General features: G+C 41.2%; 1 protein-coding gene, 1 long non-coding RNA gene and 1 pseudogene across 9 annotated transcripts in view; 2 read left to right on the forward strand and 1 right to left on the reverse strand.

Moving 5' to 3' along the window:
• Nucleotides 1-18592, forward strand: part of LOC131503503 (probable G-protein coupled receptor 160) — a 33020-nt pseudogene extending 14428 nt beyond the window's left edge.
• Nucleotides 1-25484, forward strand: part of LOC131503504 (eukaryotic translation initiation factor 1A, X-chromosomal) — a 124115-nt gene that overhangs the window by 52823 nt on the left and 45808 nt on the right. For 2 of the 7 annotated variants that reach the window (XR_009257451.1, XR_009257456.1), the window contains 2 exons: nt 14052-14141; nt 17606-17655. The exons of 3 other annotated variants lie outside the window; for them this stretch is intronic. The gene's annotated coding sequence lies outside the window, so the exon portion shown is untranslated. The remainder of the gene's footprint in view (nt 1-14051; nt 14142-17605; nt 17656-25484) is intronic. 2 more of the 7 variants (XR_009257454.1, XR_009257452.1) reach the window with 2 other exon arrangements.
• LOC131503505 (uncharacterized) lies at nt 8609-13088 on the reverse strand. 2 transcript variants are annotated; one of them, XR_009257458.1, is made up of 4 exons: nt 11136-13088; nt 10963-11049; nt 10387-10540; nt 8609-10268 (listed from the first exon to the last, which is right to left on the reverse strand). It is a non-coding gene; the product is annotated as an uncharacterized LOC131503505 (long non-coding RNA). The 2 variants fall into 2 exon arrangements; XR_009257457.1 differs by having other exon boundaries at nt 8609-10540.

Raw genomic sequence — 25484 nt, forward strand, 5'->3', positions numbered from 1 at the left:
CTGTTGTGACAAGCAAATGCAGGGAAGGTACTGTTATCTAGAGTATGAGATTTGTTTTCAGTAACTTAGCCATATTTTATTTCCCTATACATATTACATCTATAGTGTTCCCTCTCAAGGTGCCTGGAAAACAAACAAAAACTTTGTATACCTTTTAAATGACAGGAACTGTGAGGCATTTCTTCTACTTTTCACAAGCACTACTTTTACAAGTAGGCTTTGCCATTCTTTTTTTTTTTTTTTTTTCCAGTTGAATGCAAAACACTAAGCTTTAATTGACATTCACTAATGCCTTTTTGTGGGGTTTCAAACCCTGCCTGTGAAGTTGTGGGGGTTGGGAGAGTTGTCGTCTCCTTAAGTAGCTAGATCAAGCCTAGCATTTTTTACTGAGAAGATGCTTTTCTCCAGACCTTCCTTACTGCTGCATTACTGTCCAAGTATCACAAAGTTTTTTCTATATTTTTCCTTAGTGGCTCCCACAAGAAACTGAAGGGTGGGCCTGTTACACTGACGTAAAAAAGAAATTAATACCTTTTAAAGGCTATCATGAAATATTCTAGCTTTATTTAATTTAATTTAATTTTTAATTTAATTTAATTTATTTTATTTTATTTTATTTATTTTATTATTTATTTTATTTTATTTTATTTTATTTTATTTTATTTTATTTTATTTTATTTTATTTTATATTTTATTTTACTTTTTCAAGTAGTACTTATTTTCAAATTGGCTAACATACAGTGTGTACAGTGTGCCCTTGGTTTTGGGGTTAGATTCCCGTGGTTCATCGCTTACATACGATACTCAGTGCTCATCCCAACAAGTGCCCTCCTCAATGCCCCTAACCCACTTTCTCCTCCCTCCCACAACCCCCCCCCCCATCCACCCTCAGTTTGTTCTCTGTATTTAAGTCCCTTATGATGTGCCTCCCTCCCTGCCTGTTGTAACTATATATATTTCCCCCGTGGTCTTCTGTTAAGTTTCTCAAGAGCCACATATGAGTGAAAACATATGATATCTGTCTTTCCCTGACTGAATTTTTTCACTCAGCATAATACCTTCCAGTTCCAATCGTGTTGGTGCAAATGGCATTATTTCATTCTTTCTCATTGCCAAGTAGCATTCCATTGTGTATATAAACCACATCTTCTTTATCCATCCTTCAGTTGGTGGACATTTAGGCTCTTTCCATAATTTGGCAATTGTTGAAAGCACTACTGTAAACATTGGGGTACATGTGCCCCTATGCATCAGCACTCCTGTGTCCTTTGGGCAAATTCCTAGTAGTGCTATTGGTGGGTCATAGGGTAGTTCTATTTTTAATTTTTTGAGGAACCCCCACACTGTTTTCCAGAGCAGCTGCACCAGTTTGCATTCCCACCAATAGTGCCAGAGGGTTCCTGTTTCTCCACATCCTCACCAGCATCTGTTGTTGCCTGAGTTGTTAATTTTAGTCACTCTGACTGGTGTGAGGTGGTATTTCAATATGATTTTGATTTGTATTTCTCTGAACATGAGTTCTGAGTCTGGTGGCCATCTGGATGTCTTCATGTGTCTGGTGGCCATCTGGATGTCTTCTTTGGAAAAGTGTCTATTCATGTCTTCTGCCCTTTTCTTCACTGGATTATTTGTTTTCGGGTGTTGGTTAGTAAGTTCTTTAGAGATTTTGGATACTAACCCTTTATCTGATATGTCATTTGTAAATATCTTTTCCCATTCTGTCGGTTGCCTTTTAGTTTTGTTGATTGTTTCCTTTGCAGTGCAGAACCTTTTTATCTTGATGAGGTCACAATAGTTCATTTTTGCTTTTAATGTCCTTGCCTTTGGAGATGTGTAGAGTAAGAAATTACTGCGGCTGAGGTCAAAGAGGTTGTTGCCTGCTTTCTCCTCTAGGGTTTTGATGGTTTCCTGTCTCACATTTAGATCTTTCATCCATTTTGAGTTTATTTTTGTATATGGTGTAAGAAAGTGGTCTAGTGTCATTCTGCATGTTGCTGTCCAGTTCTTGCAGCACCATTCGCTAATATATAATTTTTCATATCTTTTTTTTTTTTTTTTCCATTGGATCCTCTCTCCTGCTTTGTCAAAGATTACTTGGCCCTGCATTTGTGGGTCCAATTCTGGGTTCTCTGTTCTATTCCATTGGTCCTATGTGTCTGTTTTTGTGCCAATACCATACTGTCTTGATGATTACAGCTTTGTAGTAGGGGCTAAAGTCTAGAGTTGTGATGCCTCCTGCTTTGGTTTTCTTTTTCAATATTACTTTGACTGTTCGGGGTCTTGTGTGGTTCCACGCAAATTTTAGGATTGTTTGTTCTAGCTTTGAGAAGAATGCCGTTGCAATTTTGATTGGGATTGCACTGAATGTGTAGATTGCTTTGGGCTAGAATTGACAATTTAACAATATTTATTCTTCCAATCCATGTGCATGGAATGTTTTCCATTTCTTTGTGTCTTCTTCAGTTTCCTTCATAAGTTTTGTAAGGTTGTCAGCATACAGATCTTTTATATATTTGGTTAGGTTTATTCCTAGGTATTTTGTGGTTCTTGGGGCAATTGTAAATGGGATTGCTTTCTTGAATTCTCTTTCTGTTGCTTCATTATTGGTGTATAGTAATACAACTGATTTTTATACATTGATTTTGTACCCTATGGCTTTGCCAAATTCATGTATCAGTACTAGCAGCCTTTTGGTGGAGTCTGTCAGGTTTTCCACATGCAGTGTCCTGTCATCTGCAAAAAGTTACAGTTTGACTTATTCTTTGCCAATTTTGATGTGTTTTATTTCTTTTTTTATTTTCTTTTTTCTTTTTTTTCTTTCTTTTTTTTTTTTTTTTTTTGTCTTATTGCTGATGCTGGGACTTCCAACACTATGTTAAACAATGTTGGTGAGAGTGGACATCCCTGTCGTGTTCCTGATCTCAGGGTGAAAGCTCTCAGTTTTTCCTCATTGAGGATATTAGCTGTGGGCTTTTCATGTATAGCTTTTATGAACATAGTTTAAGTATGTTCCTTCTATCCCAGCTCTTTCTTGAGGGTTTTTATTAAGAAAGATGCTATATTTTGTCAAATGCTTTTCCTGCATCTCTTGACAGGATGATATGATTCTTATCCTTACTTTCACTACTGTGATGTACCACATTGATTGATTTTCCAGTATTGAACCAGCCCTGCAGCCCGGGAATGAATCCCACTTTGATCATGGTGAATAATTCTTTTTTTTTTTTTATTTTTTTTATTTTTTTAAATTTTTTTTTTCAACTTTTTTTTATTTATTTATTTATTTATTTTTGGGACAGAGAGACAGAGCATGAACGGGGGAGGGGCAGAGAGAGAGAGAGACACAGAATCGGAAACAGGCTCCAGGCTCCGAGCCATCAGCCCAGAGCCTGACGCGGGGCTCGAACTCACGGACCGCGAGATCGTGACCTGGCTGAAGTCGGACGCTTAACCGACTGCGCCACCCAGGCGCCCCGAATAATTCTTTTTATATGCTGTTGAATTCGATTTGCTAGTATCTTGTTGAGAATTTTTGCATCCATGTTCATCAAGGATATTGGCCTGTAATTCTCCTTTTTAGTGGGGTCTCTGTCTGGTTTGACAATCAGGGTAATGCTGGCTTCATAGAATGAGTTTGGAAGTTTTCCCTCCATTTCTATTTTTGGGAACAGCTTGAGAAGGTTAGGTATTAACTGCTTTAAATGTCTGCTAGAATTCCCCTGGGAAGCCATCTGACCCAGGACTCTTATTTGTTGGGAGATTTTTGATAACTGATACCATTCCTTCACTAGTTATGGGTCTGTTCAAACTTTCTATTTGTTCCCATTTGAGTTTTGGTAGTGTGTGGGTGTCTAGGTATTTGTCCATTTCTTCCAGGTTGTCCAGTTTGTTGGCATATAATTTTTCATAGTATTCTCTGATAATTGCTTATATTTCTGAGGGAGTGGTTGTGATAAATCCATTTTAATTTGGATTAAATTGGATTTAATCCAATTTGGTTCTATCTGTTTGGTTCTTCTCTTTCTTTTCTTTTTGAGAAGTCTGGCTAGGGTTTTATCAGTTTTGTTTATTTTTTCAAAAAACCAGCTCCTAGTTTCATTGAACTGTTCTACTCTTTGTTTTTGTTTTTGTTTTTTTTGATTCTATGTTATTTATTTCTTCTCTTATCTTTATTCTTTCTCTTCTTCTTCTGGCCTTGGGTTTCTTTTTTGTTCTGCTTCTTGTTCCTTTAGGTGTGCTGTTAGATTTTGTATTTGGGATTTTTCTTGTATCTTGAGATAGACCTGGATTGCAATGAGTTTTCCCCTTAGGATTGACTTTGCTGCATCCCAAAGGGTTTGGACTGTTGTGTTTTCATTTTCATTTGGTTCCATATATTTTTTTGTTTTTTTCTCTAATTGCCAGGTTGACCAATTCATTCTTCAGTAGGATATTCTTTTACCTCCGTGCATTTGGAGGTTTTCCAAACCTTTTCCTGTGGTTGATTTCAAGTTTCATAGCATTGTGATCTGAAAGTGTGCACGGTATGATCTCAATTCTTTTATATTTACTGAGGGCTGTTTTGTGACCCAGTATGTGATCTGTCTTGGAGAATGTTCCATTTGCACTCAAGAAGAATGAAGAATGCGTGTTCTGCTGTTTTTTCGATGAAAAGTTCTGAACATACCTGTCAAATCCATCTCGTCCAGTGTATCATTCAGGGCCATTGTTTCTTTATTGATTCTCTGTCTAGATGATCTGTCCATTGCTGTAAGTGGAGGAGTAAAGCACCATTCAATTACCACATTCTTACCAATAAGATTGCTTATGTTTGTGATTTATTGTGTTATGTATTTGGGTGCCTCCACATTGAATGCATAGACATTTATAAATTGTTAGCTCCTCCTGATAGATAGACCCTATAATTATGGCATAATGCCCTTCTTCATCTCTTACAGCCTTTAGTTTAAAGTCTAATTTGTCTGATTTAACTTTGACTACTGTACCTTTCTTTTGACTTCCAGTAGCATGATAGATAGCTCTCCATGCCCTCACTTTCAATCTGAAGGTGTCCTCAGGTCTGAAATGGGTCTCTTGTAGACAGCAAATAGATGGGTCTTTTTTTTTGTTTTTTTTTTTTTAATATATTCTGATACCCTATATCTTTTGATTGGATCATTTAGTCCATTTACATACAGAGTGATTATTGAAAGTTAAGAATTTAGTGTCATTGTGTTATCTGTAGGTTTCATACTTGTGGTGATGTCTCTGGTCCTTTGTGGTCTTTGCAACATTTCACTCACAGAGTCCCCCTAGGATCTCTTGTAGGGTTGGTTTGTTGGTGATGAACTGCTTCAGTTTTTGTTTGTTTGGGGAATCTTTATGTCTCCTTCTATGCTGAATGAGAGGCTTGCTGGATAAAGGATTCTTGGCTGCATATTTTTCCTATTCAGCACATTGAATATTTCCTGCCAATCCCTTCTGGCCTGCCATTTTCAGTAGATAGGTCTGCCACCACCCTTGTTTGTCTACTAGGTTAAGGCCCGTTTATCCCTAGCTGCTTCCAGAATTCTCTCTTTATCTTTGTATTTTGCCAGCTTCACTATATTTCATGGAGAATATTGATTCCTGCTACGTCTGAAGGAAGTTGTGTGCGCATCCTGGATTTCATTGTCTGTCTCCTTCTCCAGACTGGGGAAGTTCTCGGCTATGATTTGTTCAAGTGCACCTTCTTCCCCTGTCTCTCTCTCTTCCTTTTCTCAGTTTCATCTCCTTCCATGATTTTATCTTCTATTTCACTTAATCTCCCCTCTGCCTCTTCAGTCCTCACTGTCACCCTGTCTAGTTTATTTTGCACCTCATTTACATCATTTTTTAATTCATCATGAGTATTTTGTAGTTCCTTGGTCTCTGCAGCAATAGAGTCTCTGCTGTCCTGTGTGCTTTTTTCAAGCGCAGCGATTAATCTTTTGACTATTATTCTAAATTCTTGTTCAGTTATATTGCTTATATGTGTTTTGATCAATTCTTTAGCTGTCATTTCTTCCCGGAATTTCTTTTGAGGAGAATTCTTCTGTTTCATTATTTTGGCTAGTTTTCTGTTCATTAAGGGTGTTAAAAGCTTGTTATGTGTCTGCTGCACCTGTGAGCACTACTGTATTCGAGAGGGGTCATATACTGTCCAGGGTGTGGCCCTTCAGGAGGTGTTTTTTGGAGAGCTGTTAAGTGCTCTCTGTTGTTGTGACTCTGGTTGCTTTATCTCCCTACTCATAATGATGTTTTGGACCCCCCACCAGGCTTTGATTTCTTCATTGATGTACCCCTGGAAAAGGAAACGAACAAAGAGAACTTAAAAAAAAAAAAAACACCCAAAACACCAGTTCTAGCCAATCTTTGGGGTGGGGGTGGTGTTGGTAGAAGAGGCCTTACCCATACAAAGAGAAATGAGAGGCAGGGAAAAAAGAAAAGAAAGGAAAATTGAGCAGGCAGAGGAACTCTAGGGCTTAATCCAGAGAGAGAGAGAAGAAAATAAAGAAGGACATGTAGAATAGGCATAAGAGAATAGATTAAATATGTCTGCTGAAACATACCAACAATAATCAGACTGGAGGTGGGAAGAAATAAGAAGGAGAAAAGGAAGAAAAAAAATCATGTATAATAAGAAATGTCCAAAAATTAAATCAGGAAATGCAAAACCATCGGGTGCGTTGGAACTGGTGGCAGTGCTGGTCTGGAGGAGGGGCTGTCTGGTTGGTCAATGCCAATCCTGCTCTGGTAGATGATGCAGTTACCAGGCACGGAGGTGTGTGGTTCGGTGTCGGTGGGTCTCGCCTCCACTGTGGGCGGCCACTGTCTGTTCCCTGAAGCCCCACCTTATCGGTGATGGGGAGAAAAAGGATGACACCCCAGTCTCTCCTCCACGGCGTGAGTGTCCCAAACCAGTCTGTTAGGCCGTCCTTGCAGTGCCGTGTGCGTGAACCAGGCTGTTTGTCCTGCTCTGCCAACTCCCATACCTCCCTGGCGGTCAGCTGGGATTTAAACACTGATGTCTTAAGGGGTGCCCCTCCACACTCGTGGGTTCCAGGGAAGAGCCACTCTGCGTTGCCTCAATGCTGTGTGCGGTTTGTCCCGCTCCGCTGACTCCCACATCTCCTTGGTACTTGACTGGGACTTAAACCTTGATGTCTTAAAGGGTCCCCCTGCATGCGCCCCAGTTCCAAGGAAGCGCCAGTCTGTGCCACTGATATATTGCCTCTGGCTGGCGGGTGCAGGCAGTCATTTTCCTTTGAACGGTTATAAACCTTCTTCCCACAGCACTCCAAGAAGGGGATTGCTTTCTCCCACTCCAGACTGAGTCTCTGAACTAGGTAGTGAGGCCGAGACTGAATCCCCTTCTCCCCACGTGCACAAAAGGGCAGCTGGCCCCAGGCCAGAGAAAGCCCCACGGTTAGAAATTGGATCTTTGCCCGTCCTGGTCGGTGGTTTTTCTCTTGCTCAGGTGCACTTACACCTTCCCAGCCTCTCTTCCTCTTCCTTTTGTCTCTCTGCAGAAGGGGATCCCTCCCATCCATGGCTACACAGACCATTTTATCTCTCCCAGTTCAGAGTCATGTATCTATCCCTGCCAGGTCCCTGGAAATGTCTTTGTCACTCTGTAGCCCGGACTCTTGGAATTCAAAGTCCTTTGCCCTCAACACTGCTGTGTTTGAGGGATGAGGGAACTTCAAGTCTTCCTGCTTCTCAGCCATGTTGGATCCACCTCCTGTTCTTAGCTTTTAGATATTCTTTGGGCACCTTAGTTCTCCTGACTTACTTGAGCATGAGGAGTTATCCATACTATATGGAAAAAATGTAATACAAGAACTTTTATAAAATCAGTTACATAATGTATCATCAATTGGTATTTCTTTGATTTTCAGTAGTCTTGCCAGTGGGAGGCGAAAACCTTCCATCCTTTTTATTTCTGTGGCCTCTCTCATACCAGAACTCACATAGGTTCAGCCAGCCTGGGATTTCTGTTGCCATCTGCATTTTGCATCAGTTGATGTCTTTGTGTTAGAATATCAGTGCATTATATTTTTCTTCCATTTTAGAGTCTCATTCTTAAAATCTTTAGATTGAATTGTTTCCCCCCCCCCCTTCCCCCATATCCATCATTTTCCCAGGGATTGATTGACAAGTGTATTATGTTTGTATCTTACTCCAATGGTACACAATTTCCAACTTGTTCTGGAGTCTCTTACGTTACTAGACTTTTTTTTTTTTTTTTTTTTTTTTTTTGGTTAATTAAAAGGGACTTCTAACTTGGTATCGCGTGTCTGTTTATAAAACGGCATGCATATGGGTTTGTGGCTGACACTTTATTGGTGATGATTTTGGGAGAGGGGGCGTTTCAGCACAGAGCCTGACGCGGGGCTCGAACTCACGGACCGTGAGATCGTGATCTGAGCCGAAGTCGGACGCTCAACCGACTGAGCCAGCCAGGCGCCCCTTGCCATATTTTTTTAATACCAACTTAAATAAGATGTGTTCTTTCCTATTATAGTTGGAGTAATAAAGTCAGATGCAAACTATTTGCAATTCAAAAATATTAGGATTTTTATCCTTTATTTTATTATCGTAGTGTATCTTTGATTTGTGAATGTCAAACCATCCTTGTTTCCTTGGAATAAATCCCACTTGATCATGGGTTGTGCCTTGAGGTCACATAGAATAGACCATGAGGTCTCCCAAAGTGGCACAGGAAGTCACAGAAGTGGGGCTCAGGCCACCTGTTGTTTGGAATAACCTTAATCCAAAGGCCTTAATACACTGGAAGGGTGGCACAAGGTCACAAAGAGCTGGGTCCGAGGCCAACCAGAACTGGGTAGAAGTTCACTCAAAACCAGTTTCAGGACTAAGCTGAGTGGGGATCTAGGTCCCACAGCGCAGAACACATCACGAGCAGCAGTTTGAGGTCCTCAGGAGCAAGGCTCGAGGTCACCAGGAGGTGGATTCGAGGTCACCTGGAAAAGTCTTGCCAAAGTCCAGAGGAACACCAGTTCCCCATGTCCTGAGCTAGAAGGTCACCTAGAGCAGGGCAGGAGTTTACCTAGTGCATGACTGGAGATGCCCCAGTAAAGGTCCTGGTCCACGTCAGCTGGGAAGGGAACTGTGCAGGTGAGGCGCTCTAGGTCACGGGGAGCAAGGCATGAGCTTGGGCAGAAAGGGCGGGGATTACCACAAAGAGTAAATCCAGCTCACCTGGAGTGGGGATCCAGGTCACCCAGAGTGGAGCACCGAATCTTATGGAGCGGGGTTCCTGCTCCACCTGGAGACGGGTCAAGGTCACCCTGAGCAGGGATTGAGGTCACCCAGAGGGTTCCAGGAGCTCACTGGGAGCGAGGTTCCAGGTCCGTTGGAGCAGGACCCAAATTCATTGTCAGCTCCTCTCAGGGTCAGCAGTGGGTCAGGCTGTACGGCTGAGTGGGTCAGGAGGTCCCCAAGGAGCAGGCATGAGTTCACCCAGTGAGGGTCTGGAGGTTCTAGTGAGCGGGTCTTCAGGTGATCTGAAGCAGGACTCGCAGTCATGGAGAGAGGGTGTGAGTTCACTTGGAGCAGGACTCGAGGTCACCCAGATCAGGGCACGTGCTCACCCAAAGCAAATCTCATGCTCCACTGGAGAGGGGCTCCAGGTCACCCTTGGCATGACTGGAGTTCCTACAGGGAGGGTCACCAGGTCACAGGGAGTGAGGCTTCGTGCACTGGGAGTGGAGCACAAAACAACAGGGAGGGAGGGCCCGTGTTTGCCCTGGTCAGGGCTTCAGTTTGCCTAGAGTGTGGCACTAGCTCACACAGAATGGAGCACCAGGTCACTGAAGCACGGCTCGAAGTCACCACAGCAGGGGCGGATCTCAAGGCCACACTCACAACTGTGTACACTTGAATCAGGGCCTGAGCCCTCTAGGAGCTGGGCTCTGGCCACCTGGAGCAGGACTTGAGCTCATACGGAACAGGTCTTGAGGTCAAGTGGAGCGAGCCTCGAGCTCACATGGAGCTAGGCACCAACCCACCTGAGTGGGGCTCGATGTCACCTGGAGCTAAGCAGGAAGTCACAGGCAGCAGAGCTGGTGCTCAACCGCATGGGGGCTGGGGCTAACCCAGAACACGACTCTGGACGCTGGAGCCGGGCTGGAGGTCACTTGGGGCAGGTCACGAGGTCATGAAGCAGGTCACCAGCTCAGATGACACCGGAGGGGGGCTCATCGACTCCCCCCAATCAGATGTGGGTCTCAAGGTCACCTGCACAACTATGTACACATGAATCAGGGCTCAGCTCACCAGGAATGGGGCTCAAGGTCACCTAAAGTGGGGCACAGGTTCACTAGGAGCGGGACTTGAGGTCACTCAAAGTGGCACACTGCTAACCTGGACTGGGACTCGAGGTCATCAGGATCAAGCCGTGTCCTCAATGAGACAAAGGCTTCTTCTCAACTGGAGAGGAGCTCGAGCTCACCCTCAGCAGAGTTTGTGCTCCTCTGGGCTGGGTCACCAGGTCACAGGGAGTCAGGCTTCTAGGCACCTGGAGTGGAGCACAAAATCCTAAGGAACAAGGGCTCATGTCACCCGAATCAGGGCTTGAGCACACCTAGAGTGTGGCACTAGCTCACACACAACAGGGCAGGTGCTGACCTGGGGCATGACTAGACGTGCACCCCCACGCCCACCGGATGTGGCTCTCAAGTGCACCAGTGTGTACACTTTGAACAGGGCATGAGCATATCAGCAGCTGGGCTCCAGGCCACTTGGAGCAGGGCCTCAGGTCCCCTGGACTGCAGCTCCAGTTCACACTCAGTGGGGCGGGAAGTCATCTGGAGCTGGTCAGAACCTCATACAGAGCAGGGAACAGGTCCTCCAGAGCGGAGCTCCGGGTCAAACTGACTGGGGCCCCAGATCACCCCAGCGGAGGGGCACAAGGACACACAACGGTTGGCACGAACTCACCCAGAGCTTCAGAGGCATTCACTAGAAGTGGGGCACCAGCCAGGTGGATCAGGACTTGAGTTCCCCCTGGTGTGGGGCAAGGTCTCACTGAGAAGGGAAGCAGGTCATCAGAGAGGGGCACGGGGTTAGCTGGAGTGGGCTTACCGATCCCCTGGAGCAGGGCTTGAACTCACCAGGAGCAGGACTCCATGTCCCTTGGAACATAACTTGAGCTACCTGCAGAGGGACACGAGGTCACAGCAAGCGCCCCTTGAAGGTCCCTGCAGCAGAGCACAGAATCATAAAGAGAGGGGCCCTTGGTAATGTGAAGAAGACTCAAGCTCACTTGCAGGGCACCTGGAGCTCACCTGGGCAGTGGCCCTCGCTCACAGAGAAAGGGACACGTGCTCAGCAGAAGTGGGGCTGGGGCAAAACCCGAGTGGGGTCTGAGGCCACATAGAGAGTGAGACAAGCTCACCAAGACAGAGTCTTGAGATCACCTGGCATGAGGTCACCCAGAGCATAACACAGGCTCATCAAAACTGGGCTCACACTCACCTGGGGATGGCTACCTCTCACTCTGAGAAAGGCTTCAGTACACCCAAAGTGTGGCATGAGCTCACCAGGTGTGGGGGTCAAGGTCACCCAGAGCAGGGAAGAAGGCATATCAAGCAGGGCTCATTTCAATTGGAGACAGGCACAAGGTCACCCAGAACATGGGCTGAACTCAAGCATGGCTCGAGTGCGCCTGGAGTGAAGCACGAGGTCATGTGGAGCTAAAAACAAGTTCACTGGGAGTGGGATTCAAGGTCACCCCAAACTAGGCTTTGCTCAACTGCAGTGGGACACGAGATTATTCATTAGGAGCTGAGCTAGAGATCACCCAGTATTGGTCTGGAGGTTCTGCTGAGTGGGGCACAAGGTCACACAGAAGAGGGCACGTGCTCACGAGAAGTGGGACTGGTGCAAAATCTGAGCAGGGCCTGAGGTCACCTGGAGCAAGACAAACTCACCAGAGAAGGTCTTGTGCTCAACTGGAGAGGGGCTCCAGGTCACTGGGAAAAGTGTCCATGCTTAAGCAAAAAGGGGCTTGAGGTTGCCCAGAGTGGAGCATGTTGACACCCCGAGCGGGGCTGGTGCTCACCTGGAGTGGAGCATGAACTCAACCCTAAGTGGAGCTCATGGTCACCCGGAGGGTGGTATGAGGTCACACGGAGCAAGGTCTGTATTTAGCCAGAGGGCTGCTGGAGCTCACTCAGAATGGGGATTGAGCTCATCCAGAGCAGGACTCAAGCCCACCAGGAGCAGGACTCATGCTCACTGGGAGCGGGACTTGAGCTCAAAAGACAATGAATCAAAGGACATGAGTTCAAACATACCAGGGCATGAGGTCACCTGAACCAGGGCTCATATTTAGCTTTTGTAGGCCCACTCTAACTCAGTGTGGGGCTCATGCCCACCCATAACTGGGCTTGTGCTTACCCTGAGAGGGGTTTGTGCTCACCCTGAGCAGGTCACAGGTTTAACTGGACCAGGATAGAAGTCATCCAGAGCAGGTTTATCGGTGACCCAGAGCAGGGCACAAGGTCACACAATGTAGGGCATGAGCTCACAAGCAGAGGGGCATGACTCAACCGGAGTAGAGCAGAAACTTACCTTAATGGAGTCTGAGCTCATACAGAGCAGGTTATGAGCTCACCTGAATTAGGACACAGGCCCATTAGATATGGGACTTCAGCTTATTTGGAATAGGGCTTCAGCTCACCTGGAGCTGGGCTTGAGGTCACCTAGAGCAGGGCACAAGGTCACTGAGAACAGGACAGGAACTTACCTGCAGCAGAACTTGTGTTCACCCAGAGCGGGGCTCGAGGTCACTAGGAGCAGGGCACGAGGTCACATGCAGCAGGGCACAAGATCACATAGAGCAGGGCTTGTGTTTACCAGGAGTGAGCTAGAGATCATTCAGAGCAAGACTGAAGCTCACCCCAGATCAGGGCTTGAGTTCACCCAGAGCAGGTTTGAAGTCACCCAGAGTGTAGCTCAAGGGCTGGTACTCAACACAGAGCAGGCTCATGCTAACCTGGAGCAGGGTTCATGCTCACACAAAGTGGGAAAAGACCTCATCCAATGAGCGACTCAAACTCACAAACCGTTGAGATCATACCCGAGTCAAAGTCAGATGCTTAAACAATTGAGCCTGAGATTTCATATTAAAAGTATCAATTTCTAAAAAAAATTTTCCTAGTCCAAATCATTAAAATTCCATTTTAAAGAATCTCAACTCTAAAAAGTACCATATGAGTTGTCTTCCCTTCTCTCTTGGTAAATATGAAGAGGTGGCATTTAGCAGACATTAATGCCAAGTACTTAATCTTTGAAAACCCTAGAATGTTTACATTTGATATCTTAACTTACATAGATTTAAGTAATATACGTCTGATATCTGAGACAAAAATACAGATTTACTAATCTTGTACCTTACATTTCCTTTTGCATATCTTCAGCTGAAAATTCAAGAGTGGTAATTTCAGTTTATTAACAGCAACAAAAATGAAAACTGAAAAAAATGTTTATTACTCAGAGTTGGTATACTAATTTTTATATAAATTATTTTTAATGTAGTAGTGTTTAAAGTCACTGTTCTTAAAATGACTTCGTTGGTGAAATGTTATCAATTATGAAAAAATAAAATATAATTTAAAAATAGATACACTCTATCTCTAAATTCAACAATCGTGCATATCTTGCCGTCTCTGGGTTAACTCAATGTATAACTATATAATTATTGTGTGCAGAGTCTTTAGAAAATTCCTAAATTATTGTATAAAGACAACCCCTTATCTCTTAAGATTAAGGATATTGTCCCATATGTGCAAAAGACAGCTCCTCAGGATATATAATTTTCACAAAGAGAGTTCTCCAGCTAAGGAACATTTTGTGTAAGGTTCTATATGTGTTTTACCCAAAGAGTTACAGATCATCATGATGAAAGACATTCCAGAAAGCTACAGACTTTATCTTAAGCTTTTACTATGTGCAAGCCTGTATGGCTTTAGTTTCATAGGAATTTAGGGAGGTTTATTTCATGTTTGAAAAAACATTTTTTTTAGGTTATTTGTCCATGAGGCAGATGTATAATTTATACTCGAGGCAGAAACAAAGCCCATGCTTTGAAGTTTGGCCAAGTCATTCTGAACATGGTAAATGTTAAAGTATGGATTCGTTGAGAGCCCATGAACAGGGCCCACAATCATTAAAAGTTGGAGATTTTATTTATTAGCCTTCATCATCTAAATTCTCAGAAAATACAGTTAAAATATATGTTGTTATTCATTTGGATAAATGTCTTAAATTTTCATCTACCATCTTATAGACAAACTTTGACTTCTCTACTTCTTATATATTTGCTAGAAATCTAAATAAGCCCCATCAAAGAAAAATTATTTTATTTTTTAAATAAATTTATTGTCAGATTGGCTTACAGAAAACACCCAGTGCTGATCCCAACAAGTGCATTCCTCAGTGGCCATCACCCATTTCCCCCTCTTCCCCATCCTCCCATCAACCCTGTTTGTTCTCTGTATTTGTCTCTTATGGTGTGCCTCCCTCCCTCTCTGTTTGCAACTATTTTTTCCCCTTTCCTTCCCCCACGGTCTCCTGTTAAGTTTCTCAAAATCCACGTATGAGTGAAAACATATGATATCTGTCTTTCTCTGACTGACTTATTTCACTCAGCATAATACCTTCCAGTTCCATCCATGTTGTTGCACATGGCATGATTCCATTCTCTCTTTGCCAGGTAGTATTCCATTGTGTGTACACACACACACACACACACACACACACACACACACACAGACCACATCTTCTTTATCCATTCATCAGCTGATGTACATTTAGGCTCTTTCCATAATTTGGCTATTGTTGAAGGTGCTGCTATAAACATTGGGGTACAAGTTTTGTTCCCCATGCATCCTATGCCCCTATGCATCACCACTCCTGTATCCCTTGGGTAAGTTCCTAGCAGTGCTATTGCTGGGTCATAGGATAGTTCTATTTTTAATTTTTTGTGGAACTTCCACGCTGCTTTCCAGAGTGGCTGCACCAGTTTGCTTTCCCATCAACAGTGCAATAAGATTCCCATTTCTCCACATCCTCACCAGGATCTGTAGTTTCCTGATTTGTTCATTTTAGCCACTCTGACTGGTGTGAAGTGCTTATGGATAGGAAGAATAAATATTGTTAAAATGTCAATACTACCCAAAGCAATCTACGCATTCAATGCAATCCCAGTCAAAATTTCACTGGCATTCTTCTCAAAGCTGGAACAACAATCCTAAAACTTGTGTGGAAACACAAAAGACCCCAAATAGCCAAAGTAATATTGAAGAAGAAAACCCAAATGGGGGGCATCATAATCCCAGACTTTAGCTTCTACTACAAAGCTGGAATCATCAAGACAGCATGGTACTGGCACAGCAACAGACACACACAGACCAATGTAATAGAATAGAGAACCCAGAATTGGACCCACAAATGTATGGCCAACTGATCTTTGAAAAAGCAGGAAACAACATCCAATGGAAAAAAGACAGTCTCTTCAGCAAATGGTGCTGGGAGAACTGGACAGCAGTATGCAGGAGAATGAAACTAGACCACTTTCCTACACCATACACAAAAATAAACTCAAAATGGATGAAAGATCTAAATGTGAGACAGGAAACCATCAAAACCCTAGAGGAGAAAGCAGGCAACAACCTCTTTGACCTCAGCCACAGTAACAGCTTGCTCAACACATCTACAAAGGCAAGAGAACTGAAAGCAAAAATGAATTTTTGGGACCTCATCAAGATTAAAATCTGCTGCATTGCAAAGGAAAAAACGAAAACTAAAAGGCAACAGACAGAATGGGAAAAGATATTTGCAAATGACATATCAGATAAAGGGTGAGCATCCAAAATCTATAAAGAACTTTATAGTAAAGGCTTTACCCACCCTTACAGCACACTCTCCTAGGGTCCATCTCATTTCATATTGAACACAGATAACCAGGAAAGACTCTGCCATTTAAAACCAATTTGTAAAGACCAGAAGAAATGGTAACGGATTCCTCAAAGAACAAAGCCAGTATATAGGAAAAAAAAAAAAAAAGAAATCTACTAGGAACATGAAGAATAAAAAGAAACGACACAGCTAAGGGAAGAAAACACATTTCCAATATCTAACACAAGAGAAGTGGAAATATGCTAACTGCCTGATAAAGAATTCAAAATAATTATATTACGTAGCTCAGTGTATTATAAGAAAACATAGACAACTAAATGAAAACAGGAAGATAATATACAAACAAAATGAGAAGCTCAGCCAAAACAAAACAAACACACAAACAAGCACACAAAAAAACAAACAAACAAAAACAGAAATGCTGGACGAGAAGAATATAATAGTAAGTGAAAATGTCACTAGAGAGGTTCAAAACTAGATCGGTCAAGCAAAAGAAACAATCAGTGAGCTTGAGAACAGCTCACTTGAATTTATCCAGTCGGATGACTGACAAGAAAAGAAAGGAAGGAAGAAAGGAAGGCAGGAAAGAAGACAAAGAGAAAGGGAAAGGGGAAGAGAAAGAGGAAGAAGAGGAACGAAGGGAGGGAGGGAGGGAGGGACGGAAGGGGGAGGGAGGGAGGGAGGGAGGGAGGGGGAGCAGGAGGGAGGAAGGAAGGAAGGAAAGGAGGGAGGAAGGAAGGGGAGACAGAAGGAGAGAGGGAGTGAGAGAGGGAGAGGAGAGAGGGAGGGAGGAAGGGAAACCAAAGGGACCTGAGGATCCCACCAAGCTAACCAAGATACACTAACCAGTATTCTAGAGTCCCTAAAGTCCCAGAAGGAGGGAGATGAGAAGGGGCAGAATATCTATATAAATAAATAATGGGGGGAAAGTTCTCAAGTCTGGGGGTGCATAACTGTGAAGTCCAAAGAACCCCAAGTAGATTGAGTGTAAAAAATCTACACTGAGACATCTTATAATGAAATTAGCAAAAGCCAAAGACCAAAACAAAACAAAGCAAAATAAGCAAACAAAACACCACCCCAATTTTTTAAATTACCAAGGGAAAAGCAACTATGACATAACAAAGGAGCCCCCAAAAGACTGTCAGAGGATTTCTCCGCCAGTGAAGTTGAATGTTATACCCAGAGTACTGATAAAGAATACTATAATTAATAACATTACTATATTATCTTAATATCAAAAGTTACCTTAATATCAAATGTTACCTTGATGTAAGTGGATTAAATCCTCAAACAAAAGACATAGTGTGGTAAATCAGATTAGAAAAAAAACAAAAAGTGCTTAGGGAGTTGCCCGTCTCTCTGTGGTCCCGTGGGGCTGGGCACAGCAGGTGTCTGGTCTGGCAGCCAGTGCCAGGGTCTTAGTGGGTAAGCCAAGAGTCTTGGTGCCTCAGAATTTAGTCACATAGCAGTTGAGTATGCCTGGTACCAAAAGTAAGATAACTCAAGGCAGTAGAATTGAAATTGGAAGGTCATCAGCCACGAAGGACCTATTGGAGAAAGCATAGGATAGTAGATAAAATGAAGCAGTGTTTTATCATATGTATTTCGGCAGGCCTTCTGATATTCGACTAAAAAACATTAATTGCTCTTTCTACAGAGAATTGGTCATGCAGTATCAGTTAAATCAAGGAAGTCATCCCCTATATGGTAAGTGTCTTCTATCCTTGATTACACTTGGGAAAACATTACTAAATATCCTCACACTAGGGATGAGAAGAAAAAACACCTATCAAAATTTTATGAAGTATTTTTGCATTTCATCAGCATTCATTGATCTTTTACTAAACATTTCCAATTATATCCTTCCTACTTCAGGGATTTTGCACTTTTGGGTATTACATTTACTAAATATCACTTCTGCCTATTTACTCCAATTATTTCTGTGACTTAGGGCTTTTTGCTTTATCCAGTTTTCCTGAGAGCTTGTACAGATTATTATCTGAATTTCTCTAAACCCACCAAGCTTGTATTTACAGGCCAAAACTATTCTATTTTACTTCTTCACAGTAATTTTAATTTGGATTTCAGTCCTTGCTTATGTTTGGGAGACCCAGCCATCTACTAGAACTGAGTGTTTATTTTAGTCAATGTCCTTTATTTACTGGTATTCAGAGTTACTGGCTGTCATCTTCCATGGTGATTATTTTATTTATGGCTTTTATAAACTTTGGTCAGAAGTGACTACATTGGTACAAGCTGTTAGGATGACTTCCTATATAAATGAGACTATCTTATATTTTCCCTTTTCATCCACTCCAGTTATACTGAGCACTCTAAAAAAAATCCCTCTTGCCCAAGTCTGTTACCTGTTTTCTTGATAACTGGTTACCATTTGTTCTACTTCAAGTAATTTTACTCTTTTCCTTAAACTACAGATTCCAGCATATATTGAATGAACATTCCATGGTTGTACTTTGTAGACAGTTTCTTCATTGCTATGTTTATTGGTTTAATTGTCACAAGCTTAATTTAAAGACACTGTATTACCTGTGGATCCGTTTGTCAACTAGAAATGCTCCTTCATTTCACTTACAATTCATAATCCGTGCAAGCTGAGAAGCCTATATGAATAGTAATTTGTTAATTTTGTCATGTTAAAACTAACTAAAAATGACAACTACAGTCAGAGTCATGATTATCAAATGAGAAAGAATGACGACTCATGACATATAAAGATTGAACTGAACTGAAGTTCCCCTCCCGAGGCCCAACTTTCATACCTTTTCAAAATTTGTTAAAAGGGGTGATGGTATTAAAAACAAAATAATTCCAGGAAAATGTTTTATGTGCATTCAGGAACACCATGTGTTATAAATATTAATTTAACACAAAATTAAAATGACTTAAGATCTGGCTATACCCATTCCATGTTACCAAAAAAACTACTGGATGCAGATTGTTATTTAAGTCTGAGATTCATTGCCAATAATATATGAACTTAAACATTCTTACTAAATTCAAAGGAAGAAAAAAAAAAACAATCAATACTAATATTCAACTATCTGCTGTCAACAAGAGACTGATTTTAGCTTTAAACAAACACATCTGAAAGTAAAGTGCTGGAAAATAATAGTCCACAAAAATATAACCGAAAAAGAGCAGGAGTGACCATTCTTACATAAAATACGTAAAAATTTGTAAAGAGAAAAAAGGTCATTAAAAATGATAAGGGGACTGATTCCTTGTGAGATTATAATTATAAATATGTATATTTCCAACACTGGAGCAACGAAATATGTAAAGCAAATACTATATCTGAAGGAAGAATTAGAAGGCAGTGTAATAGTAGTAGGTATGTTAGTAGCCACTTTTTAACAATGGATAGATCATCCAGACAGCAAATAAAGACTGGACTTGAAAAACACAATAGACCAAATGGACCCAAAAGACATATGCCAAAGAGTCTGTCAAGTAGTAGCAGAATGCAGGGGTGCCTGGGTGGCTCAGTTGGTTAAGCGTCTGACTTTGGCTCAGGTCATGATCTCAACGTTTGTGGGTTTGAGCCCCGTGTTGGGCTCTGTGCTGACAGCTCAGAGCCTGGAGCCTGCTTTGGATTCTGTGTCTTCCTCTTTCTCTGCCCCTCCCTCGTTCACACTCTTTATCGCTCAAAAAGAAACATTTAAAAAATAGTAGCAGAATACATATTCTTCTCAATCATACACAAAACAGGTCATATGTTAGGACATAAACCAAATTTTGAAAATTTAAGAAAATTAAAGCCCATATCAAACATCTTTTTGACTGCAATGGTATGAAACTGGAAATCCATCATAATAAAACTGGAAAATTCATAAACATGTGGAAAGTAAGCAACGGATTCCTAAACAACCAATGAGTCAGTAAGAAATCAATGGGGAAAACAAAAAAGTGTCTTGAGCAAATGAAAATGAAAACACAAGAAACCAAAATTTATTGGATACAGCAAAAGCAGTATTTAGAGTAAAGCTGTACCGCTGGGAGCCTGAGACAATGGCAGAGTGTGAGGATCCTAAGCTCACCTCATCCCCCTGATACATCTAACCCAGAAAATGACTCAAAGCCCCAGAACAGTCTTTCCAGTTAATCGCAGAGGAGGCCATATCAGAAAACAGTAGGAGGGTCAGATACCCCATTAGGAACCAAATCTCTGTCAAGACTAATTGCAAATAGGGATAACAGAAGCACAGAGAAGGGAAAGCCCCCAAGACTTGAGTAACCTGCAGTCAGAAGACCAGTACATAATATTTGGCTTTGAAAACCAGTAGCACTTAACTGCTTGAGTTTTTACAAGCAGGGTGACTTAACTCCAGATACTTTAAAACTCAGCGCACTTGGCTCTTAGAGAACTGGAGGGTGACTGGAATCCCTACCCAGAAAAAGACAGCAAAACAAACAACACTGTTGAGACACAGCATAGAAGCAGCAGTTTCAAAAGTTCCTGGGGTACGTGGGAAAATTTGTTTGCTAATCTCAGAACATGCCCCATTCCACCTGCGGCCCCTTCACAGTGGTGCCTGACAGCAGGCAGCCCCAAGAGTGAGCACTACTCCAAAGTCACTCCTGCCTTGGGGAGAGGTAAAGCTAACCAGACATGGTTCGGTTCTATGACAGCCCCAGTAGAGGACTCACAGGCAGACATCTGGTCTGACTGCCACAAAGGGAGCCACTGCATATGAGTAGGCTGAAGGCAAACACAGCTCAGCTACAGGAGTAGGGTGCATGCAACAAACACAGAAGACACCCCCTGTAGTGCCAGGGTGATCAAGGCGCGTCAAACTGCAGGGCACTACAGGACCTGTTCTTCATAAGACCCCTACTTTCAAGAGTAGGAGATGGAGCTGACTTTCCTAACACAGAGAAACAGACACAAAGAGTGAGACAAAATGAGGAGACAGAGGAATATGATCCAAATGAAACAATAGGACAAAGCCATTGTAAAAGTGCTAGCTGGCCCAGAGATGAGAATATGCCTCACAGAGAATTCAAAGTAATGGTAAGAAAGATAACCAATGGATTTGAGAAAAGAGTGGAGGACACTAGTCAGAGCTCCAACAAAGAGAGAGAACATATAAAAAAAAAAAAAAAAACCAATCAGAGATAAGAACTCAGTGAAATTAAAAAAATAAATAAATAAACTAGAGGAAATCGATGGCAAATTACAGGAGGCAGAAGATGGATTCACAAGCTGAAAGACAGTAAAGCAACACAGAAAGCAACCAAGCTGGACACAAATCAAAGACAGGAAGAAGAAGAATAGGTTAAGGGAACTCAGGGACACCATCACACATAACAACATTTGCATTATGGGACCCCAGAAGGAAAAGAGAGAGAAAGGGAACATAAAACTGAAGGAAGCAGAAATCCTGAGTCATACTCAAAAGCTAACATCATACTCAACCAGGAGGCACTGAGGGTTTTGTTGTTGTTGTTGTTGCTGCCGTTGTTATTGTTGTTGTTGTTGTCGTCGTTTTGTAAAGTCAGTAAAAAGATCAGGATGTCCAATGTCACCACTTTTATCCAACAAAGTACTGAAAATACTAACCAAAGCAATTGGGCAAGAAAATGAGATAAAGGCATGCAAGTTGGTAAGGAAGAAGTAACTTTCCCTATTTGCAGATGACACGATGTGATGACACAGAAAACCCTAAATATTCCTCCCCCCCCCCAAAAAAAAACCTATTAAAACTAGTAAATGAATTCAGCAAAGTCACAGAATACAAATTGATATACAGACATCTGTAGCATACTATACACTAATAATGAAGCACTGGAGAAAGAAAATAAGAAAACAGTCACATCTACAAGGCACCAAGAATAATAAAATATCTAGGAATAAAGAAGAAGAGGTCAAAGACCAGTACTCCCAAAACTATAACGTACTGGTGAAAAGAAACTGAAGGAATCACAAACAAATGTAAAGATATTCCATGTTTACAGAGTAGAAAACCAATGTGGTTAAAAGGTCTATACTATCCAACGCAATCTACAGATCTAAAGCAATCCCTATCAAAGTACCAACAGAACTAAAGCAACTAACCCTAAAGTTTGTACTGAACCACAAAAGACCCAAATAACCAAAACAGTCTTGAAAAGAAGAATAAACTGAAGGTATCAGAATCCTAGATTTCAAGATACACTACAAAGTTACAGTAATCAAAATAGTGTGGTAATGGCACAAAACAGATGCATAGATCAATGGAAAAGAATAAAAACTCGGGAGATAAATCCATGCTTTTAGGGTCAATGTAACATGACAAAGGAGGCAAGAATATACAATAGGAAAAGGACAGTCTCTTCAACAAGTGGTGTTAGGGGGTGCACTTGCTGGCTCAGTTGATACAGCATGCAACTTTGGGTGCAGAGATTACTTAAAATAAAATCTTTTCCTTCCTTCCTTCCTTCCTTCCTTCCTTCCTTCCTTCCTTCCTTCCTTCCTTCCTTCCTTCCTTCCTGCCTTCCTTCCTTCCTTCCTTCCTTCCTTCCTCCCTCCCTCACTCCCTCCCTCCCTCCCTCCTTCCCTTCCTTCCTTTCTTTTCTTTTTTTTTTTAAATGGGGTTGGATACAGTGGATAGCAGCATGCACAAAAAAGAAAAAAGAAGCTAGACCACTTTCTTATACCATACAGAAAAAAAACAAAACTCTAAATGAATTAAGATCTAAATGTGAGATCTGAAACCGTAAAATTCCTATAAGAAAACATAGGTAGTAATGTCTTTGACATTAGCCATAGAAATATTTTTTCTAGGTATGTCTCCTTTAGCAAGGGAAACAAAAGCAAAATGCAGCTATTGGGATTACACCAAAGTAAAAATGTTTTACACAGCTAAAGAAAGTGTCCATAAAGAAAAAGGTCACCTACTGAATGGGAGAATATATTTAACAAAACATATGCAATAAAAGGTTAATATCCAAACATATAAAGAACTTATAAATATGACCTCAGAAAAAGTAACAGTCCAATTAAAAATAGGCAAGGAATCTAAATAGAAATTTTTGTGAAGACTACATTATAGATGGCAATATATAGAAATATGTGAAGATGCTCAACATCACTCATCATCAGGGAACTTCAAATCAAAACCATGATGAGATATCACCATTAAAGTTAACAATCCAGGGAACAGATGCTGGTGAGCATGTGGAGAAAGGGGAACCCTCTTGCACTGCTGGTGGGAATGCAAACTGGTGTGGACACTCTGGAAAATAGTATCAAGGTTCCTCAAAAAGTCAAAAATAGAATGACCCTATGACCTAGAAACTGCACTACTAGGTATTTATCCAGAGAATACGAAAATACTGATTTGAAGGGACACGCGCAACCTGAAATTTATAGCAACATTATCTACAATAACTATAAATTATGGAAAGAGCCCAATGTCCATTGACTGATAAATGGATAAAGAAGATATGGTATACATATACAATGAAATATTACTCAGTCATTAAAAAAAGAATGAACCTTGCCACTTGTAACAATGTGAATAGAGCTATAGACTATTATGCTAAGCAAAATGAGTCAGTCAGAGAAAAACTAATACTGTATGGTGTCAGTCATATGTGGAATTTAAGAAACAAAACAAATGAACACAGCAAGGGAGAGACTGAAAGAGAGAGGCAAACCAAGAATCAGACTCTTAACTCTAAAGAACAAACTGATGATTACCAGATGGGAGGAGTGTGGGGAATGAGTGAAAAAGATGATGGGGATTAAGGAGTGCACTTGGTGTGATGAGCACTGAGTTGTGTGTAGAATTGTTGAATCATTAGATAGTATACCTGAAACGAATATAACACTGTATGTTAACTGACTGCAATTTAAATATTAAATTTTAAGGAATTTAAAAATTACTTGAAACTGTAATAGTTCCGGAAGAAAACACAGAAAAATGCTTCTTAAGACCGGCAGTGATTCTTTTGGATATGACAAAATAGCAAAAGCAACAAAAGCAAAATAAATTAAAAAAAAAAAAAAAAAAAGGATTTTCTCAAACTAAAAACTCTCCTTAGTAAAGGAAACAAAGAGACAGCCTTCAGAATGGGAAAATACATGCCAAGCATATATCTGATAAGGAGTTAATATCCAAAATATAGAAAGAACTCAAACAACTCATCAGCAAGAAAATAACCCAAGTAGAAATAATGGATAAAGGATCTGAATAGACATTTTCCAAAGACACACAAAGGCCAACAATAATGTGAAAAGATTTTCAACATCACCAACCATCATGGAAATGCAAATAAAAACAATATTTTGAACATAATTTATTGTCAAATTGGTTTCCGTACAAAAACAGACACATAAACCAATGGAATGGAAGAGAGACCCCAGAATTGGGCCCACAAATGTATGGTCAACTAATCTTTGACAAAGCATGAAAACAATATATTTTCACCTACCATTGTTAGATGGGCCACTGTGAAAAAGGTAAGTATTGACAAAGATGTATAAAGCAAAGAGTACCTTTGTGCACTATTAATGGCAATGTAGATTTGTACAGCCACTATGAAAACACTGAAGGTAACTCAAAAAGCAACTATCATAGGAAACACTCAGAAATTTCTTCTGAGTATATTTCTAGAGGAAATGAAATCATCATCTGCACTCCTATATCACTGCAGTAGTATTCACAATAGTCACACAACGAACACAACCTAAGTATCTACTGATGAATAAGTAGATAAAGAAAATGTGGAATATTAGTCAGCCTTAGAAAAGAAGGCAGAGTGTTATCCTTTGAGACAATATGGATGAAACTGGAGGACATTATGCAAGTGATATGTCAAAGACTGAAAAATAAGTCCTGTGTGCTCTCATTTCTAAGTGAAATTCTAAAAACCAAATCTTAACAGGCAGAGAGTATAATTGTTTTTACCAGGAAACAGGGGACAGGGGAAAGGAGAGCATGTTGGTGAAAGGATACAAGATTCTGTCTTCACAGGATAAATAAGTTCAGGATATCTAATGTGCAACAGGATGACTACAGATAATACCGTATTTCATACTCGATATGCTATGTATTGGTTTGTATACCTAAAATTTGCTGAGTGTAGATCTTAATTGTTCTCTCTTTAACACACACAAAAGTTAATTAACTATGTGGGTGATGTTAATTAGCTTGAATGTGGTAATTATTTCACAATGTGTATGTATATGAAAACACCATATTGTATACCTTAGGCTTATTTATCAGTTATCGCTCAGTAAACCCAAAAGACAAAAGATGCACCAGAGGGCTCACTCACTCTCTCTGCTTCTTCATATACCAATGAAAAGCCATGTGAGATCATAGTGAAAAGGCAGTCATCTACAAGCTAGAGAGGCCTCACCACAAAACAATACAGCTGACACCATGGTCATGGACTTACAGCCTCCTGCCCTGTGAGAAAATAAATGTCTGTTATTTAAGCCATCTGGTCTGTTATTTTGTTATCACAGCCAGAGTAGACTAATACAACATGTCAACAGAGCATTTTTCATTTTCGTTCACACTCCATTT

Source organism: Neofelis nebulosa, chromosome Y (genome assembly GCF_028018385.1).
Source record: "Neofelis nebulosa isolate mNeoNeb1 chromosome Y, mNeoNeb1.pri, whole genome shotgun sequence".
Lineage (NCBI taxonomy): Eukaryota > Metazoa > Chordata > Mammalia > Carnivora > Felidae > Neofelis > Neofelis nebulosa.